Source organism: Saccoglossus kowalevskii, chromosome 7 (assembly GCF_978046115.1).
Source record: "Saccoglossus kowalevskii chromosome 7, keSacKowa6.1, whole genome shotgun sequence".
In the NCBI taxonomy this organism is placed as follows: Eukaryota; Metazoa; Hemichordata; class Enteropneusta; family Harrimaniidae; genus Saccoglossus; species Saccoglossus kowalevskii.
In genome coordinates, this window is record NC_140647.1 from 13,559,110 (window position 1) to 13,580,905 (window position 21,796).

General features: G+C 33.8%; 1 long non-coding RNA gene and 1 pseudogene across 2 annotated transcripts in view; one reads left to right on the forward strand and one right to left on the reverse strand.

The window, feature by feature from the left end:
• Window positions 1-7,641: 7,641 nt before the first annotated feature.
• LOC144364525 (uncharacterized) lies at window positions 7,642-10,864 on the forward strand (annotated as a pseudogene). Its single transcript, XR_014929978.1, has 7 exons — window positions 7,642-7,685; window positions 8,248-8,341; window positions 8,474-8,508; window positions 8,675-8,725; window positions 8,832-8,932; window positions 9,197-9,309; window positions 10,591-10,864. The product of XR_014929978.1 is annotated as an uncharacterized LOC144364525 (transcript).
• The window catches only part of LOC146740257 (uncharacterized), a 58,907-nt gene continuing 47,900 nt past the window's right edge, over window positions 10,790-21,796 (reverse strand). Inside the window, exon 2 of the long non-coding RNA XR_014929979.1 lies at window positions 10,790-12,390. This is a non-coding gene — a long non-coding RNA (uncharacterized LOC146740257). The remainder of the gene's footprint in view (window positions 12,391-21,796) is intronic.

Sequence of the window (21,796 nt, forward strand, 5' to 3'; positions counted from 1 at the left end):
CCTGAAGACATATATAATTTCCCTGAGAATCATGGTTAATATGAACTATTATAATAATACAATTGATTACCGGTATTTTTTAAAAAAGCAATACGACTTTATTCTGGGCATGGGAACTGTTATATATGCAATGTCAGTTAACATATTGTTCAATATATAGGAAGGAGATATATCTGTTGAATGGTCTAGAATATAAGATTTATTAAAAGACTGTAGTCATTTTCATTTAATTTGTTATTAGCTTTTGTCAAGTAACAATTAAAAATTATGAGCACAGATTCAAAACATAGTAGAGCAGTCATTTGCATAAAATGTGACATTTGTTACTCTGAAATTCTAATGATTGATTCATACAGGCACACAATATTATCGATTAGGGGGCATTGAATGTGGTTTCAAACCTTGTCAGTCAGACATTGATGAAATTGCAAGAAGACACAATTTTTTTATGAACATACAGATGGTTATCTACCGGAAGATTTTAGAGAGAAAGTTAAACATTTAATTTTGAATGTTAACATTTCAAATGCAAGACAATGTTATCTTGAACTTAGAGATCATTTTGCGTCAACTTGTACATAGATAGTATAAACCATTAGCCATGGTTTCACCTTCAAATTCGACAGAATGCTGATTTAAGCACATATTGTGGTGAAAATACTTCAAAATATGTCTCAAATTATTTGTTTTTAGTATTAGTGAACAGTATGTAAACATTCTTAGTTCCCTGTCAATCTATATTTTTTAAACCCGAAGATTTCTAAAATACCAATTTTGACTGGTTACGATAAAGTGGTATATATATATATATATATATATATATATATATATATATATATATATATATATATATATATATATATATATATATATATATATATATATATATATATATATATATATATATAGTCTTCTGAAACTGAAGTGACTTTCGGCGAGTAGCAGTTTTTTGTAAAGTTTGATTCACCATCAGTCAAAAATAGTTTAAAATGATCACAGGATTTAATCAGGTATATTTCTATCAGTCTGCAGTAGTAGACACAGTTTAATATTTATTTGTTCACAGTTTTTAAAATAAGTTTACTTCAGATGGAAGTTACTTAGTTTAACTATTCAAAACTGAATTACAATGTTCTTGTATGGTCATCGAATCATTTTTGTGTCATTCTTATAAAGCCACTATACCCTAATTCGACCATTTCAAGTTGATTATATTTATTGACAGAAGTTTATTCCCCTGTATTAATTGTCAGCAGTGATTAAGATCGACATTACTGAAATCTCCAATATGATTAATTCATGTACAAATTCTGTCCTTCACTTGTGTACCAGAATGTAAGCTATTAATAAACAATATATCTTGTAACTATGCCACATTTCTTTATAGCTAATTTACCTACTATTGCTTGGTGTTATGTTTATACAATGACTAGTTAGGGTGCAGTTTAGTGTACGACATTGTCAATGACATAGTCTCTGTCTAGTTTTTATACTCTTAATTGTAAATAATGACAGATGTTGATAGAATATAATTAATGTTGCTGAAGGTCAAATGAAAACAAATAAATGTTTGGACTCATTCAGCAGAGACTTAAAAACGGTGCAGGTTAACATACATTTATTCCACACAAGTCACATTTAGGTAGCAATAAAATAAGGGAATTATACCAACCAAGTTTGACACACTATTTAATAACAAATTAAAACAGTTTGTATGTGTACTTCTGAGATCAATAAACAAACACAATGAAAACAATGTAACTCACTGTACATAACCAACACTTGTATAATTACCTTAAATGAATATCTTGATGTAAATCCAGAAATTGCAAAATCATGAACTGTGAGTAACCCGCATGAAATAATGCCTCAATTGCCTCATATTTTGCATCCAAACATAACAATGAAACAAAACATAGCATGAAATGTAAGTTTACATTAAAGAATCATTAAACAAATTGTCGCATACGACTTGCTTACCACTTCCGTGTGACTGAGAATGTTCTAGATTTTGTTTAGAAACTGGTTGAATAGGTAATAGGACACTGTAGGAGGCAATAGACGATAATGGAACATTCTAGAAATTTGTAGTAAGTTCCAGACTCATTATGTATGCTGATGTAATGGTCTATTTATAGACTGTGGGTATATATAGGGGAGTTGTTCAGCACTGAGATCAGATCGGAGATCTCGTTGAATTGTGTTGGAGTTTAAGTATCTAGTTATTGGAGGTTTGGAGTTTTACCGAGTTATTGTACTTGATGTTTGCAGAGTATAATAATACCAGTACCAGTTGAAACCTCATCTGTTGACTCCGTGTTCGTATGTTATCATCGCCGCCAGGGAAGTCTTTATGTTACTGTTGCCATTTTTGTATTTGAACCATCACACCTGTACTATACCAATTACGGTAATATTACGTTGCGTGTGACAGTGATTTTATTTATTATTCATTAATTATTTAAAATAAATGCAAATATGCTGTTTTAGTCATCACAACAATGCGGGGTGTTAAGTATGTATGCATGATAGAGTTAAAAGAAACGACAGAACAATTAGATATACCTATGGATTCTAAAAAATATGAAATGTAAGTTCATTTTGATTGACATGTGCCATAAGTAATTTACTACATTGTACATGCTGAAAATATGTTCAGAATAACACAGATATGCGTATTTCATTATGAATGGGCTGTGCACATTGTATATCAGTGTTCTTATTTTTGAAATGTTGTGACTGACTACCATATTGTTAAAGCCTTTTCGTTTTTAGCGTGCGTATCGGCACGTGGAATTCAGCGAGGAAGAAGCTGAGGCTGCAATAATGGTATGCACATTTTTCCAAAATCGGGGACTATTAATTTGAGTTACATCCGTCTGTACGTGCCACATTCAGTTTTAACAACCATACTATGTTTGGTGACTTACATATGACCATCAATTTTCATTACCATTTGATCAAGTATGGTTGAATGGCGACCACTTTGGCCCTCCGCCCTGGGCGGGTTTGTGCATGAGTGTGGTCTTTCAACCGAAATATTCTTCGCCTTCTTTAACACGAACCTTGGCGTTACGTAATCATCGTCTCCTCTGCTCACATTTATAGGATATTACACTATTGGCAAGAGTCTTCTGTTTTACGTAGATTACCCCTTTATAAACCAATTTATTCTGATTGCGAACGGACTGAAAGTATTCCATGTTTTTTTTTTTCGATGCAATGTAGTAAGATAGCGTGAACACGTAATGATGTACTGAGACTGACCAAAATCCTCTGTTTCCAATTATTTTATATCTTAATTTTCTTTGATGGTGGGGTGTCGCCGATATTTCACACTTTTCCACCAATTAAATTCCACCAAAAGCAATTACATTATTGTTTGCATGTTTTGGTAACTGACAGCATAGAAATGAGTTTGTTTGCATGTGTTACGTTTTTAAACTGTTCAGATATTTTTGGAAAAATCATATAGGGAAAACATACTCTCAAGTTGAAACCATATTTAAAAAAACAATGGAAAGTGCTCATTAGAATAAAATTAAAAAATTGGTTCATTTCATTACACAAATTTGGTTTCGACCATTGTTACCATGATGTGAAACAATGTGTTCATTCTGTCTTTTCATATTTATTGAAATTTACTTGTGCATGTACGTTGTGGATTAAAGTTTCAATTGTAAAAAACGTAAAATATTTACTATTTGGGCAGTTTCGTTATTACAAAGGAATTTAACTATTTAAAGCGAGCCTCAATGTGGCCTTAATTTATAGTTGTGTAGATTTAAAACTGTATTTGAAATACAATTGCAATGTTTTTTTTTTATTATAACTGTAGCGTTGAGAGGCATTTGAAATGCTTAAAATCAAACCCCATGGAGGCCATTCCTGGAACCTGGTTATTGAGACTATTGTGATAGGGATGTGAACGACGTGACCTGTTGGCGACCGTGAAGGTTAAACACTTCTTCCACACTCAGATTACGTTTCGAAAATATTGAATTGCCAGTTTTTAGGGAAAAATCCTTTTTTCGTCGAAATCAGTGCTACAAATCGCATTTTAACATCGCGGCAATTAACTTCTGCATTGAGTTGAAAAAAATGATCATCAATAATCAGAAAATTTCGTCAGTACGACACAGCATTGTGATTGGTTAATGAAAGACGTGACCTGTTAGGTCAAAGAACTTTGTTTCAGGTCAAATCGTGATGGCAAAGAACACCATGACGAAAGTTGTTTGGTATCGAGACTTTGCGTGCGATCGAAAACATACCAAAAAGAAGATAATGACAATTAAAAGATCTTGCTTTCGACTGTTTCCCCGCAGACCCTAAGATGGCGTTGACGGAAGTCCTTCACAGTTTTATGGTTTCTCATATTACAATCATCACAACTCTGAAGATAATCATCCTTTTTTATTTTATTAATCAAATTTATAATCAATATACATAACTTAAGAAATACAAATTAGGCTCTATTTAGTTCCCCTTCATGAAAATGTCCACACAAAAAAAAATATTGTGACAAACGGTAACTTTACTGTTAAGTATTACAGTAATTTTTGTTTACAATAGTGGTTTCTAGTCTATGGATTACAGTTAATTAGTTTGTTTAAGTGGCCATACTCTGTACATTAAGTAAGGAAATTTTCAAAAATACTGAAGACAAGGTTTTAAATTTGTGAAATATTCCCGGCCTGTACGAGCGATACACTTTAGCGTCAGATGATTAACACCAGAACAGACCCCATTTATGACGGTACAATCTTTTGATCTCTCGCGTTCGATAATCAAGTCTGTGACTGTAAGCTACCAGAGTATCCTGTGGTTAGAGCACCACCAGTGGCAGTAATCTATTATTAGTGCGGTTCGTGTATGGCGAGAGTCTCGTGTTTTGCGAGAACCGCCATTTTTACTTTACTTGTTGTGCACTGAATTCTACATCAAAAAGGTCTCATGCCACTAATTAACCAATGGCTGCTCGTAGCCCGCAATTTAAATGCCTAGCAAGAACCAATGAAATTTTTTAAATATTATTTTTCTCAGGTGCTCCCTGTTTGAGGGCGTAATCACCTGGGTCAGAGGTGAGACCAACATGTGGTCTTTTGTTTACTACTTAGCGGCTGTGTGCCTGTGGGTTAATTCTGTGTGTTAATGGATGTTCTAATCTTGGTGTTTTTCCAGTGATTTCTCTTGGTGCAATCCAAATACAGTAGGTGTGTCTTGTTTACCTGAGATCAGTGCTACAAATCGCATTTTAACATCGCGGCAATTAACTTCTGCATTGAGTTGAAAAAAATGATCATCAATAATCAGAAAATTTCGTCAGTACGACACAGCATTGTGATTGGTTAATGAAAGACGTGACCTGTTAGGTCAAAGAACTTTGTTTCAGGTCAAATCGTGATGGCAAAGAACACCATGACGAAAGTTGTTTGGCATCGAGACTTTGCGTGCGATCGAAAACATACCAAAAAGAAGATAATGACAATTAAAAGATCTTGCTTTCGACTGTTTCCCCGCAGACCCTAAGATGGCGTTGACTGAAGACCTTCACAGTTTTATGGTTTCTCATATTAAAATCATCACAACTCTGCAGATAATCATCCTTTTTTTATTTTATTAATCAAATTTATAATCAATATACATAACTTAAGAAATACAAATTAGGCTCTATTTAGTTCCCCTTCATGAAAATGTCCACACACAAAAAAATATTGTGACAAACGGTAACTTTACTGTTAAGTATTACAGTAATTGTTGTTTACAATAGTGGTTTCTAGTCTATGGGTTACAATTAATTAGTTTGTTTAAGTGGCTATACTCTGTACATTAAGTAAGGAAATTATTCAAAAATACTGAAGACAAGGTTTTAAATTTGTGAAATATTCCCGGCCTGTACGAGCGATACACTTTAGCGTCAGATGATTAACACCAGAACAGACCCCATTTATGACGGTACAATCTTTTGATCTCTCGCGTTCGATAATCAAGTCTGTGACTGTAAGCTACCAGAGTATCCTGTGGTTAGAGCACCACCAGTGGCAGTAATCTATTATTAGTGCGGTTCGTGTATGGCGAGAGTCTCGTGTTTTGCGAGAACCGCCATTTTTACTTTACTTGTTGTGCACTGAATTCTACATCAATAAGGTCTTATGCCACTAATTAACCAATGGCTGCTCGTAGCCCGCAATTTAAATGCCTAGCAAGAACCAATGAAATTTTTTAAATATTATTTTTCTCAGGTGCTCCCTGTTTGAGGGCGTAATCACCTGGGTCAGAGGTGAGACCAACATGTGGTCTTTTGTTTACTACTTAGCGGCTGTGTGCCTGTGGGTTAATTCTGTGTGTTAATGGATGTTCTAATCTTGGTGTTTTTCCAGTGATTTCTCTTGGTGCAATCCAAATACAGTAGGTGTGTCTTGTTTACCTGAGATTTGCAAGAGTTTGAGCTGGCCAACATGTTAGTTTTTTTCATATAGTTGATTACTGGCATGTTGATTTCCCATTTTTGAGCCATATTTTCAACTTTCTTCGTCATTTTCATATAGCAATCTCGTCATATGTTAACATTGTCGTCTATGGAAATTCAATTAGTGGTATGAGCCCAAAATTACTCTACTAGATTTCCTAGCGTGGTAAGTTTAGTTACATAAATCGTTAATTATTTGAGTTGTCTACTACAAGGAGACTTATTCAAGATTATTGCGAGATATGAGTTTATATTTCGCGTAAATTCTGTCGAGTTTACATTCTTTGTGATAGACTTTGAACTTGTGCGGTTTTGCTGAATAGATCTCAAGTTCGTCTACGACTTATGTAAACAAAGTTTAAGGTTCTCTGTTCTACCTTTTGTAGTTGAGAATACCATTTCAAACGTTTATTATTGTTAGTTAAGGTATATATATTTGAAAGTACAGTGAGAAATTCTCGTTCACCACTCGTTTTATGAAGGGTTTTCTACGCAACACGTTTGGCCATCTAATTCAATTTGTTGTTTTGCATGGTGCACTCCTTACGAATTGTTATACCCTTTGAATTATTGTGATATTTCTGCATTGTATTCTTATTAGTGTTTGTTATTTTTTCTGTATTTGCAGTTTGAACATTTATTCATTCATTCACTGTCAATTACCATTCGTTTACCACTTATTCAACAATTCATTGGTTCGCCATTTATCAAGGGAACATTCTGCTGTTCATCATTCTACCAGTGAACATTTAACCAATCAGTAACTACTACTCATTGTGGCATTTGTGGTATTTATTGATATTGTCAACAACAACAACTTCTACTACTATTACTATCAGCTAACTTTAATAACAATTATCAACATAACAACAACTACCTGTAAACATTAGTGGTGAATGCGTTCAGCACAAGGGAAATAAATATATTCAACGACCAATCTGTTAATGTTGTCATTGTATTGGCTACAGTGACAATTCACGCATAATTAGCGGAACACTTGCGTGTTCAATGATTAACACTAGGTCAGAACCATTACAATGGATTCAGAATCTTTCTAACTATTTTTATTTTAAATAATGTTATAAATAATAAATTAATGTTAGTTTGGGAAACATCTTTTTTCACATTATGAACCTAAAGGCTCTTCATCAAAATTAGGTTATAGAGCAATGTGGCGTTTGGTGAAACAAAAATACAGCTTAAATGTATCTAGGTAATTATTATTATTATTACTTTATTATTGTTGATATACTTGTACCAATAAATAATTTATAAATAATGAAGAACACAATTCCGCATTATTATCACTGCCAATGAGTGTGTTCCTCCTGACCAAAAGAATTTTTATGAGACTGTTATGTCACATTATATGCTACCATAATTATACTACGTGCTAACATCATTATACTGTGATCTACCAACATTGTGCTACATGCTAACATAATTATACTGTATGCTAACATAATTATACTGTATGCTAACATCATTATACTGTATGCTAACATCGTTATACTACATGCTAACATCGTTATACTGTATGCTAACATCATTATACTGTATTCTAACATCATTATACAATATGCTAACATCATTATACTGTATGCTAACATTATCATACTACATGCTATCATCAAAATACTACATGCTAACATCATTATACTGTATACTAACATCATTATACTATGTGTTTGTAATATATAGTTAGACAGCAATATAAGGCAGCATTGGCTTTTCATATATACATAATGATACTGTGTTTTTTTTAAACTCTGTAGACAAACTATTGCAAAATTAATGCGTGCCTTGGACCCAGAAGGTGTTAAGATGAGGTCAAAGAAACAATTCAAAAGAGGATTGTATCGTAGTGTGGTAAAATTGTATAACTTTCTGTGAAATTAGACATGTATACTTGACATTTGAACTGTAGAAACAATGTTGTATGATGTACCTGAACATGACTTTGAAATATTGGTGTCATTAACATACTTTTCTCATTTTCAGGGCCCAAATCAAACTTGGCATATGGATGGATGAGTGTTACTTCATATGTTGTAGCTAAATTGATACAGAGTTTATATGATAGAGAGGGGCAGTTGGCTAGGATGACTCTAAGATTATGGTTCTTATACATGTAGTACTTGAGAAAGACTACAATATATTACATAACATTATACTATCTAATGTAGTTATCCTTTGTTATAGATATGGCAAGCTGAAGCCATATGATATATGTAAAAGTGGATGTATAAATGGGTAAGTTTTTTTTAACAATTCTCAAACAGATATGTGCACATATTGTGTGAATAATGCCTTTGTTATAATGTATTGCAAATAAAATAAAATATCTTATCAATTTCAGATACTCAGATTTTAAGATTTTATGGGTGAAGGCAGCCAGCACAAACAGTGACCCTAGCGTTATTGCCCATTACTACCTCAACTGTGTGGATGAAATGAAAGGTACATGTTTAATTGTATATTAAGACATTATTGTATATTACTGATCATTATTACATGTTATAAATCCCCACTATTTGAATTTGAGGTTTTTATCAGGTAATAAATAATAAAAGTTGGTATAATCACCATAGAAAATAATAGGACTCTACATAATTTTCATTGACTATTATTATTTATTGATATATTTGCACCATACATTCAATCAACATTTGTGATTTTAAATTAATTTGTTGCTGATTTATTTAATTCTTTATCTTCATTTAGAGAATAGAATGTTTTTGGTAATATCTTTTGCGCTCCTGGACTGAATGGTGGCGTCAATATTTTGCATCAATGGTTGAAGAAATGTTGTTTTCTTCTATAAATCATTTACACAAGTAAATATAGTTTTATTACCATAATTTCAACCTGTAGTTGTGTTAAACAAGTGTCCCAGTTTGAATATGTATCAAGGAAATGATATTGTATTATGAGGTAAATAACACAAAGCATGGCTCTCAATATTCATTGCTATGACAATGGCCTTATAAACTACCTTTTTGTGATATGACAAGTTAAAGTTATCCAAAACATTTAGCTAATGACACAGTACATTGCCATTTTTTAGAAAGATAGTCTACAAAGACAGCAGAAGTCTTCCATCCATGAGGTTGATTCTTTAGTAGTCTATTGTGTAGATTGATGTTTAACTAGGAACTTGGACATTCGCATTGCATTGTCTTGTTTTAGGTGTCTAATTCGCCATGCTATTTAGAAATAGTACAGATAGAATTAGATCAAGTGATAACACAGTGGAACAATCATCCTATCAGGCATCAGAAGGAGCTTTATGTACCATGCTAATATCCTATATCACTGTCCTGAATTATGTGGTAAAGCCAAAGTTCATTTGTTATGGATTCTAAACGTTGTTCTTAAACCTTCACTTGTTTATCTTAGATTGGCCATACTTTTCAAAATGTAGAGCAAATTTTAAAAGGTTTTGAAAATCATTGGTATTAATCTACACACATGTAGATACCTTAATTTGTGCATATTAATTACGTAATTTCTCTTACATGTAGCAGATATTAATTAAACTTGATACATAGCTTAGTGATTGCCAAATTTGTAAATAAATGTAATGCATTAAGCACTACTGCAAACCAAGCAAGGCTAACAGAGTCGTAACCTCAGTGTGGTTCGTAACCAGTCTTGTGATTGGTTGTTGACAAAATGCTGAACAAGCCACGCCTCCAACTGTGCCGTGCGTTCTGGCAAACCGTTAGGAATTCTTAAATGGAGTCAATTTGTGTAGTTTTCTTGATTTATTCTGCAGATATCGGTAAAATGTGGGTAAGGCTTTGGCGAAATTTGAAGGGGCAACTAATATTCATAAACCTGTTTTTTTAGATTTTATTTTTCATTCTTTTGTCTGTTTTTTTAGAGTTTAAAAGATGTGACCTCGCTGGAACCTTCTTACACTAGATACCAGCTGATACATCCTCTCCCTCCCCGCTCATAGAGACTGCGTACTAGAGTTGATTATAGTTCATGTGCTCAAACAATGTTTTTGATGATTGTCTACAAATGTGGTAATCTTACCAATCAACCACGTTAAATTTTGGAGTAACTAGCAAGTACGATTCTCATGACAAGTTTAACTTAATTGTTTCCAGGTGGGATAGATAGGATTCAACTGGTAACCACAGAGCAAGTTCGCCATCATGCACAAGCACCTAATTATGTAGGGGATGAGCAGATTGATGAATACTTTGACCATGCAATGGAGCGCGCCAAACTTTTACCAGCAAAAACACCAGAACAGGCAATTTGAAAGCATTTATATTGCCAGTTAAAGGCAATGGTAGAAGCAGATTCACAGTGATTGTATAAATTTTATTTCGAACTAATAAACATAACAGTTTTGTGGTTTATAACAAACATTACAAATTCAGTTTCTAGTCCAACTCATAAAGATCAGAAACCAAACCACCGATTAGTAAGCTGCATATTATAATATTATACATCTGTCACGGTAACGCCATACTAAGTTACAGAGTGCTATAATTTTACGGGGTATTTTATTCGTACCATATAAGAAAATGCGAATTCCAAATATGGAATCTAATAATAAAAACAAACATTGCTGCCACCAGGGTTTGACCGACTCCACAAAACAAGGTTTGATGATTCTGTACTAAACTTTTTTTGGAATTCGGCATTCCCATGATGTATCCTTGGAAGGAAAAGATGTATAATAAGGTTATTACGAGGATACCTCAAAGTATGAACTCAGACAGTATGCTGTCGCATCAACCTTTGCTGTGCGCTGGTCGATACTCCTGCTGTCTTCATGCATACTTTGAGCTATCCTTGTAATAACCTCATTACTACCAAACATGACTAATATGTCAAACGAAATTGCACATGTAGTGATGTATGCAGAGATTGAAATTGTACAGTTTTTACCACACTTATTGAAATCAGAAATGATTAATATATAACTGCTACAATTTGACTTTTCTCTATTGTTCAAAAAGTTTTGTTCAGCATCCTTTGTCCAAGTAAAAAATCACCGCCTAAAACTTTGAAGTATCAATTTGAGATGTAACGTATTGTACAACTACTTGTACATACATGGGAATTAACAGCTATTTTTGAAGCCATCAGATGAAAGTTTTAGACGCTCGACAGGTTGGACTTTTACCAGACCTTGGCTTCAAAAGTAGTCGTTGATTTCTGTCATTATCAAAGTATAGGTACGATACCTGACAAATAATGGGCTTGTTTAATAGAAACTTGACTGCCTTTAGACACTTGATATCTATTTTTAACTATCATGATCAGATAATGGAATACATTATTTAATATACAAATGTGAGTTTCTAATGTACGAATACCAGAGTGCAGGTTATTTGCAATAAAAACAGGCAGTGAAACATGTTCAATAAACATGTTTACTACTATCTTACTTGATTGGAATACTTTCAGTCATACCATACTAAATTCTAATGTATAGGATATTGCATAAACTAGAGGGCTAACGAGTTAGCTGCAAGTTAGGCCTGAAGTTGTAAATGTACTGAGTAGCACCAACATGTGCAAATACAATTGGCCCACTATTTGATTTTAGTAAGGTAAGTAAGGATTTTAGTAAGGTAAAATTTCAAATTATCCAGAGGGGAAATTTTAGCAATTATTCATTATAATCCATGGAAGGATGAAAATTACATTTTTCCAAAACCATGTAATTCAAGTAAGGCTCTATTCATTAATGCACTAAAACTGTCTATGTCAACACCACAAGGAAGCCAAAGTCTTATATCACATGTGGATGAAGATGGGAATCTTTTTTTCAGTTTCACATGTTGAGTAGAACTGTATAGTGATTGTTTTTGCAAATCCAAGTGGAGGTACTCTGTTGGACCCTATTGCACAAACTAGGATGTCTTCAAGAGACACAGGATGCTCTCCATCTAGAAATAGTACAAAATGTAAGAAAAGATAGTAAGAAATAATTTCCAAAAATAATTCCCAAATTAGAGATTGATCACTTTATTTACATATTAAGTAGAATGTATATACCATTAATAATTAAAATGTCTTACTTTCAACAGCTTGCTAATATAGCTCCAGGCTATAAATTGTATCTTACTCTTCATTGAGTCTGTTACTGCCGTTTTCACTGAAGTCAATTTAGTACAGGCTCGTTATGTCCTTTCGGCAGAGTCGTTTCCCCCGATCAATGAACATGTCACCCAATCATTATATAATGCCATGTAACCAAAACATCACATACTGTCATGTCACACAATCATTATATAATGTCATGTCACCCTTACATCACATACTGTCATGTCACCCAATCATTATGTAATGTCATGTCAACTTTACATCACATACTCTCATGTAACCCAATAATTATATAATGTCATGTCACCCAAACATCACACACTGTCATATAACCCAAACATTATATAATGTCAAGACACCCTGACATCACATACTGTTATGTAACCCAAACATTATATAATGTCATGTCACCCTAACATCACATACTGTCGTGTGACCCAATCGTTATATAATGTCACGTTACCATAACATCACATACTGTCATGTCACACAATCATTATATAATGTCATGTCATCCTGACATCATATACTGTCATGTAACCCAATTATTATATAATGCCATGTCATCCTGACATCATATACTCTCATGTAAACCAATTATTATAGAATGTCATGTCACCCAAACATCACACACTGTCATATAACCCAAACATTATATAATGTCAAGACACCCTGACATCACATACTGTCATGTAACCCAAACATTATATAATGTCACGTTACCATAACATCACACACTGTCATATAACCCAAACATTATATAATGTCAAGACACCCTGACATCACATACTGTCATGTAACCCAAACATTATATAATGTCACGTCACCCTAACATCACATACTGTCGTGTGACCAAATCATTATATAATGTTACGTTACCATAACATCACATACTGTCCTGTAACCCAATCCTTATATGATGTCACGTTACCCTAACATCACACACTGTCATGTGACCTAATTATTATATAATGTCATGTAACCAAAACATCACATACTATCATGTCACCCAATCATTATATAATGTCATGTCACCCGTATATCACATACTGTTATGTAACCTAATTATTATATGTCATGTAACCAAAACATCACATACTGTCATGTCACCCAATCATTATATAATGTCATGTAACCAAAACATCACATACTGTCATGTAACCCAAACATTATATAATGTCACGTCACCCTAACATCACATACTGTCGTGTGACCCAATCATTATATAATGTCACGTTAAAATAACATCACATACTGTCCTGTAACCCAATCCTTATATGATGTAATGTCACCCTAACATCACACACTGTCATGTGACCTAATTATTATATAATGTCATGTAACCAAAACATCACATACTATCATGTCACCCAATCATTATGAAATGTCATGTCGCCTTTACATCACATACTGTCATGTCACCCAATCATTTTATAATGTCATGTCACCCTTACATCATATACTGTCATGTCACCCAATCCTTATATAATGTCATGTAACCGAAACATCACATACTTTCATGTCACCCAATCATTATATAATGTCATGTCATCCTTTCATACATAATGTCATGTCACCCAATCATTATATAATGTCATGTCATCCTTACATCTGACATTGTCATGTCACCCAATCATTATATAATGTCATGTAACCAAAACATCACATACTGTCATGTCACACAATCATTATATAATGTCATGTCACCCTGACATCACATATTGTCTTGTAACCCAATCATTATATAATGTCATGTCACCCTGACATCGCATACTGTCATGTAACCCATCATTATATAATGTCATGTCATCCACACATCACATACTGTCATGTAACCCAATAAATATATAATGCCATGTCATCCAGACATCATATACTGTCATGTAACCCACTTACAATACAGTGTCATTTCACCCTGACATCACATACTGTCATAACCCAAACATTATATAATACCATGTCACCCTGACTTCACATATTTTCATGTCACCCAATCATTATATAATGTCATGTCACCCTGACATCACATACTGTCGTGTAACCCAATCATTATATGATGTCATATCACCCTAACATCACATACGGTCGTGTGACCCAATCATAATATAATGTCACGTTACCAGAACATCACATACTGTCATATAACCCATCAGTATATAATGTCATGTCATCCTGACATCATATACTGTCACGTAACCCAATTATTATATAATGCCATGTCATCCTGACATCATATACTCTCATGTAAACCAATTATTATACAATTTCGTGTCACGGTGACATCACATACTGTCATGTCACCCAATCATTATATAATGTCATGTCATCCTTACATCTGACACTGTCATGTCACCCAATCATTATATAATGTCATGTAACCAAAACATCACATACTGTCATGTCACACAATCATTATATAATGTCATGTCACCCTGACATCACATATTGTCTTGTAACCCAGTCATTATATAATGTCATGTCACCCTGACATCGCATACTGTCATGTAACCCATCATTATATAATGTCATGTCATCCACACATCACATGCTGTCATGTAACCCAATAAATATATAATGCCATGTCATCCAGACATCATATACTGTCATGTAACCCACTTACCATACAGTGTCATATCACCCTGACATCACATACTGTCATAACCCAAACATTATATAATACCATGTCACCCTGACTTCACATATTTTCATGTCACCCAATCATTATATAATGTCATGTCACCCTGACATCACATACTGTCGTGTAACCCAACCATTATATGATGTCATGTCACCCTAACAACACATACGGTCGTGTGACCCAATCATAATATAATGTCATGTTACCATAACATCACATACTGTCGTGTAACCCAATCATTATATGATGTCATGTCACCCTAACATCACACACTGTCCTGTAACCCTATCATTATATAATGTCATGTAACCAAAACATCACATACTGTCATGTCACCCAATCATTATATAATGTCATGTCACCCGTATATCACATACTGTCATGTAACCTAATTATTAGATAATGTCATGTAACCAAAACATCACATACTGTCATGTCACCCAATCATTATATAATGTCATGTCAACCTTATATCACATAATGTCATGTAACCCAATCATTATATGTCATGTAACCAAAACATCACATACAGTCATGTCACCTAATCATTATGTAATGTCATGTCACCTTTACATCACATACTGTCATGTCACCCAATCATATACTGTCATGTAATCAAAACATCATATACTGTCATGTCACCCAATCATTATATAATGTCATGTCACTAAAACACCACATACTATCATGTAACCCAATCATTACGTTATGTCATGTCACCTTTACATCACATACTGTCATGTCACCCAATCATTATATAATGTCATGTCACCCTTACATCTGACATTGTCATGTCACCCTATCATTATATAATGTCATGTAACCAAAACATCACATACTGTCATGTCACACAATCATTATATTATGTCATGTCACCCTAACATCACATACTGTCATGTTACCCACTCATTATATAGTGTCATGTAACCAAAACATCACATACTGTCATATCACCCAATCATTATATAATGTCATGCCACCCTTACATCACATAATGTCATGTCACCCAATCATTATGTAATGTCATGTCACCTTTACATCACATAATCTCATGTAACCCAATAATTATATAATGCCATGTCACCCTGACATCACATACTTTCATGTAACCCAATAATTTTATAATTTCATGTCACCCTAACATCACATACTGTCATGTTACCCACTCATTATATAGTGTCATGTCACCAAAACATCACATACTGTCATATACCCCATCAGTATATAATGTCATGTCATCCTGACATCATATACTGTCATGTAACCCAATTATTATATAATGCCATGTCATCCTGACATCATATACTCTCATGTAAACCAATTATTATACAATAATTATATACCTAATTATTATATAATGTCATGTAAACAAAACATCCCATACTGTCATGTCACCCAATCATTTTATAATGTCATGTAACCGAATCATATAATGTCATGTAACCAAAACATCACATACTGTCATGTCACCCAATCATTATGTAATGTCATGTCAACTTTACATCACATACTTTCATGTAACCCAATAATTATACAATGTCATGTCACGGTGACATCACATACTGTCATGTCACCCAATCATTATACAATGTCATTTCTCTCTGACATCACATATTGTCTTGTAAACCAATCATTAAATAATGTCATGTCACCATGATATCACATACTCGCATGTAACCCAAACATTATATAATGTCATGTCACCCTGACATCACATACTGTCATGTCACCCAATTATTATATAATGTCATGTCCCCTGACATCACATACTGTCCGGTAACCCAATCGTTATATGATGTCAAACACCCTGACATCACACACTGTCATATAACCCAAACATTATATAATGTCAAGACACCCTGACATCACGTACTGTCATGTAACCCAAACATTATATAATGTCACGTCACCCAAACATCACATACTATCGTGTGACCCAATCATTATATAATGTCACGTTACCATAACATCAAATACTGTCATATAATCCAATCATTACATAATGCCATGTAACCAAATCATCACATACTGTCATGTCACACAATCATTATATAATGTCATGTCACCCTCACATCACATACTGTCATGTCACCCAATAATTATGTAATGTCATGTCAACTTTACATCACATACTCTCATGTAACCCAATAATTATATAATGTCATGTCACCCAAACATCACACACTGTCATATAACCCAAATATTATATAATGTCAAGACACCCTGACATCATATACTGTCATGTAACCCAAACATTATATAATGTCACGTCACCCTAACATCACATACTGTCGTGCGACCCAAACATTATATAATGTCACGTTACCATAACATCACATACTGTCATGTCACACAATCATTATATAATGTCATGTCATCAACACATCACATACTGTCATGTAACCCAATCATTATGTAATGTCATGTCTCTCTGACATCACATATTGACTTGTTACCTAATCATTATATAGTGTAATGTCACCCTAACATCACATACTGTCATGTCACCCACTCATTATATAATGTCATGTCACCCTTATATCACATAATGTCATGTAACCCAATCATTATATAATGGCATGTAACCAAAACATCACATAATGTCATGTCACCCTTACATCATATACTGTCATGTCACCCAATCATTATATAATGTCATGTAACCCAATCATTATATAATGTAATGTCACTAAAACTTCACATACTGTCATGTAACCCAATCATTATGTTATGTCATGTCACCTTTACATCACATGCTGGCAAGTCACCCAATCATTATATAATGTCATGTCACCCTTACATCTGACACTGTCATGTTATCCACTCATTATATATTGTCATGTAACCAAAACATCACATACTGTCATGTCACACAATCATTATATAATGTCATGTAACCCAATTATTATATAATGCCATGTCATCCTGACATCATATACTCTCATGTAAACCAATTATTATAGAATGTCATGTCACCCAAACATCACACACTGTCATATAACCCAAACATTATATAATGTCAAGACACCCTGACATCGCATACTGTCATGTAACCCAAACATTATATAATGTCACGTCACCCTAACATCACATACTGTCGTGTCACCCAATCATTATATGTCATTTCTCTCTGACATCACATATTGTCTTGTAAACCAATCATTAAATAATGTCATGTCACCTTGATATCACATACTCTCATGTAACCCAAACATTATATAATGTCATGTCACCCTGACATCACATACTGTCATGTCACCCAATTATTATATAATGTCATGTCCCCTGACATCACATACTGTCCGGTAACCCAATCGTTATATGATGTCAAACACCCTGACATCACACACTGTCATATAACCCAAACATTATATAATGTCAAGACACCCTGACATCACGTACTGTCATGTAACCCAAACATTATATAATGTCACGTCACCCAAACATCACATACTATCGTGTGACCCAATCATTATATAATGTCACGTTACCATAACATCAAATACTGTCATATAATCCAATCATTACATAATGCCATGTAACCAAATCATCACATACTGTCATGTCACACAATCATTATATAATGTCATGTCACCCTCACATCACATACTGTCATGTCACCCAATAATTATGTAATGTCATGTCAACTTTACATCACATACTCTCATGTAACCCAATAATTATATAATGTCATGTCACCCAAACATCACACACTGTCATATAACCCAAATATTATATAATGTCAAGACACCCTGACATCATATACTGTCATGTAACCCAAACATTATATAATGTCACGTCACCCTAACATCACATACTGTCGTGCGACCCAAACATTATATAATGTCACGTTACCATAACATCACATACTGTCATGTCACACAATCATTATATAATGTCATGTCATCAACACATCACATACTGTCATGTAACCCAATCATTATGTAATGTCATGTCTCTCTGACATCACATATTGACTTGTTACCTAATCATTATATAGTGTAATGTCACCCTAACATCACATACTGTCATGTCACCCACTCATTATATAATGTCATGTCACCCTTATATCACATAATGTCATGTAACCCAATCATTATATAATGGCATGTAACCAAAACATCACATAATGTCATGTCACCCTTACATCATATACTGTCATGTCACCCAATCATTATATAATGTCATGTAACCCAATCATTATATAATGTAATGTCACTAAAACCTCACATACTGTCATGTAACCCAATCATTATGTTATGTCATGTCACCTTTACATCACATGCTGGCAAGTCACCCAATCATTATATAATGTCATGTCACCCTTACATCTGACACTGTCATGTTATCCACTCATTATATAGTGTCATGTAACCAAAACATCACATACTGTCATGTCACACAATCATTATATAATGTCATGTAACCCAATTATTATATAATGCCATGTCATCCTGACATCATATACTCTCATGTAAACCAATTATTATAGAATGTCATGTCACCCAAACATCACACACTGTCATATAACCCAAACATTATATAATGTCAAGACACCCTGACATCGCATACTGTCATGTAACCCAAACATTATATAATGTCACGTCACCCTAACATCACATACTGTCGTGTCACCCAATCATTATATGTCATTTCTCTCTGACATCACATATTGTCTTGTAAACCAATCATTAAATAATGTCATGTCACCTTGATATCACATACTCTCATGTAACCCAAACATTATATAATGTCATGTCACCCTGACATCACATACTGTCATGAAACCAAATCATTATATAATGTTATGTTACCCTGCCATCACACACTGTCATTACCCAAACATTATATAATGTCATGTCACCCTTACATCATATACTGTTATGTCACCCATTCATTATATAATGTCGTGTAACCAAAACATCACATACTTGTATGTCACCCAATCATTATGTAATGTCATGTCATCCTTTCATACATACTGCCATGTCACCCAATCATTATATAATGTCATGTCATCAACATATCACATACTGTCATGTAAATCAATCATTATGTAATGTCATGTCTCTCTGACATCACATATTGACTTGTTACCTAATCATTATATAGTGTAATGTCACCTTGACATCACATACTGTCATGTAACCCTATAATTATATAATGTCATGTCACCCTGACATCACATACTTTCATGTACCCGAAAAATTATATAATTTCATGTCACCCTAACATCACATACTGTCATGTCACCCACTCATTATATAATGTCAAGTCACCAAAACATCACATACTGTCATGGCACCCAATCATTATATAATGTCATGTCACCGTTATATCACATAATGTCATGTAACCCAATCATTATATAATGGTATGTAACCAAATCATCATATACTGTCATGTCACCCAATCATTATGTAATGTCATGTAACCAAAACATCACATACTGTCATATCACCCAACCATTTTATAATGTCATGTAACCCAATCATTATATACTTTCATGTCACCCAATCATTATATAATGTCATGTCCCCTGACATCACATACTGTCCTGTAACCCAATCGTTATATGATGTCAAGACACCCTGACATCACACACTGTCATATAACCCAAACATTATATAATGTCAAGACACCCTGACATCACATACTGTCATGTAACCCAAACATTATATAATGTCACGTCACCCTAACATCACATACTATCGTGTGACCCAATCATTATATAATGTCACGTTACCATAACATCAAATACTGTCATATAATCCAATCATTATATAATGCCATGTAACCAAAACATCACATACTGTCATGTCACACAATCAGTATATAATGTCATGTCGCCCTTACATCACACACTGTCATGTCACCCAATCATTATATAATGTCATGTCACCAAAACATCACATACTGTCATGTAACCAAATCATCATATAATGTCATGTCACCCTTTCATACATACTATCATGTCACCCAATCATTATATAATGTCATGTCATCAACACATCACATACTGTCATGTAACCCAATCATTATGTAATGTCATGTCTCTCTGACATCACATATTGACTTGTTACCTAATCATTATATAGTGTAATGTCACCTTGTCATCACAATCACATACTGTCATGTAACCCTATAATTATATAATGTCATGTCACCCTGACATCACATACTTTCATGTAACCCAATAATTTTATAATTTCATGTCACCCTAATATCACATACTGTCATGTTACCCACTCATTATACAGTGTCATGTCACCAAAACATCACATACTGTCATATACCCCATCAGTATATAATGTCATGTCATTCTGACATCATATACTGTCATGTAACCCAATTATTATATAATGCCATGTCATCCTGACATCATATACTCTCATGTAAACCAATTATTATACAATGTCATGTCACCCTAACATCACACACTGTCATATAACCCAAGCATTGTATAATGTCAAGACACCCTAACATCACATACTGTCATGTAACCCAAACATTATATAATGTCACGTCACCCTAACATCACATACTGTCGTGTGACCCAATCATTATATAATGTCACGTTACCATAAAATCACATACTCTCATATAATCCA